At 40.0% G+C, this 2,133-nt stretch overlaps 1 pseudogene; it reads right to left on the reverse strand.

Moving 5' to 3' along the window:
• Nucleotides 1–1,326: 1,326 nt before the first annotated feature.
• LOC129643960 (cytochrome c-like) lies at nt 1,327–1,714 on the reverse strand (annotated as a pseudogene).
• Nucleotides 1,715–2,133: the final 419 nt, after the last annotated feature.

Below are 2,133 nucleotides of genomic sequence, written 5' to 3' on the forward strand. Positions count from 1 at the left end.
TTTATGATCTGTGATTTTGTTTTTAATTATCTGAAGTCTTAGGATCACATAATTTATACATTTTTGTTGATTGTATTATCTCCTCTAATGTTTCTAACAAGTTGGCCAAAGCACCATTGCCAATCACATATGATGATTCTACAGTTATATGTGTTTTGGAATAGTAATTTAAAAGACCGTCCTGAATTATAACTTTAGTTTGACTTAGTAAAGAATTCAAAAGCAAAGTTTGCCACTATAGCTCATGAAACTAAATTTTAAAAGCATGTGACCTTGTGTGTGTACTAAGTCGATTCAGTCATGTCTGACTCTTTGTGACCCTATGGACTGTAGCCTGCCAGGCTCCTCTATCCATGAGATTCTCCAAGAAAGATTACTGGAGTAGCTTTCCATGCCCTCCTCCAGGGGAACTTCCCAACTAAGAGATTGAACCCACATCTCTTATGCCCCCTGCATTGGCAGGTGGGTTCTTTACCTACCACCTGGGAAGCCCATGTGACCTTGCTTGCTTGCTTCCTTGCTAAGTCGCTTCAGTCGTGTCCGACTCTGTGTGACCCCAGAGACCGCAGCCCACCAGGCTCCCCCGTCCCTGGGATTCTCCAGGCAAGAACACTGGAGTGGGTTGCCATTTCCTTCTCCAATGCATGAAAGTGAAAAATGAAAGTAAAGTCGCTCAGTCGTGTTCGACCCTCAGCGACCCCATGGACTGCAGCCCTCCAGGCTCCTCCGTCCATGGGATTTTCCAGGCACGAGTACTGCAGTGGGGTGCCATTACCTTCTCTGCATGTGACCTTACAGATCGCCTATGAAATATGAAAAGAATTAAATATTCTTTATATGCTTTATACATGAACTGCACTAAAATGTCTTTCATTGAATAAAAGGCAACATTTTAGATACAGGGGATTTTAATTAAATGGTAATAGTTAAGACCAAAAAGATAGAGTGGACATTACCAGCTTATCTTCAGCCCTTGCCTTTAGCAGGCTAATGAATACAACGTGAAACACAGGTGAGTCTTGCTGTTCTATGACACAGTGAAGGGATATCCTCCATATTTAAATATATTAATGTAATCAGTTATATAAACTTAAATGTAAAACCAATTTCCTATAGGTTTTGAGATGGCATTCACCATCTCTCTGAAGAGCTGAAAATTACTCATCAGGTCCAGTCATGTCTTTAGAAGGGGGACAACAGAGATAGTACTTGCTGGACTAGCATTAGTATCAAAATTCAAAAAGCTGATCATATTAATTTAACCATGAGTCAGTCTATATAAATCAGGACTATCCAAAATAAATATCCTACCAGGTATTCATGATTGGAACACTGCTATATGAGGTCTATTTAAATGTGGTACATATAAAAAAGCTCATGAGACATTTCTGTTTTGTAATAAACAAGGCAATGCACAACTATTACTCATTAGTAGCTTTTCTGGGATAAACTATTAAGTCTGCCCTTTCTGCCATTTTTTAATGCCTGTGAAGATCATTTTTGTTCCACAAATGTACTTCTTGGGATTCTCCATATACCCCATCAGTGTCTCCTATCCCCAAGAGATGCCTTTGTTCCTGTTGGAATCTGTGTAAGAAAATCCAGGGGCCTGACCTGTCTTTGGCTCAATCTTGTGCCTGCCTCCCTTATCCATGGTATGGCACTGGATGCACTTCTGAATAAAAATCTTCTTGTCCTTTTCAACGTTACCCATGTTTAGATCGTTCTCTTTTCACAATGTCCTGCTCTCCAAGTCCAAGGACATGCAGGTCTGAGCCTATGTCCTGGTAGGTTCCTCTCATTCTGATGACGTTGTTAATTATTTACTCTCTTTAGAAATAAGGAAACCAAGGTTCAGACTGGCTGTGTAACTCGCTTAAGGTTATGGAATAAATGAAGGGATTGGAAAATTTAACCCAGATCTGCTCAGTTCCAGCTCCAATGGATCTTTCCATTTTACACTGGAAAGTCCCTCACAGAAATGCCCTGTTTAATGGTGAGGAAACCGAGGCACAGGTAAAATAAATCGCTTAAGAGATGTCCTCTAGTTGATGTGATTGAGGGTCAATATGTGAAATGTTCAGGAAGCCACATCTTTTTTCCCTTTAACACTTTGATTTAGCTTATAAAAGA

Source organism: Bubalus kerabau, chromosome 2, assembly GCF_029407905.1.
Source record: "Bubalus kerabau isolate K-KA32 ecotype Philippines breed swamp buffalo chromosome 2, PCC_UOA_SB_1v2, whole genome shotgun sequence".
Lineage (NCBI taxonomy): Eukaryota > Metazoa > Chordata > Mammalia > Artiodactyla > Bovidae > Bubalus > Bubalus kerabau.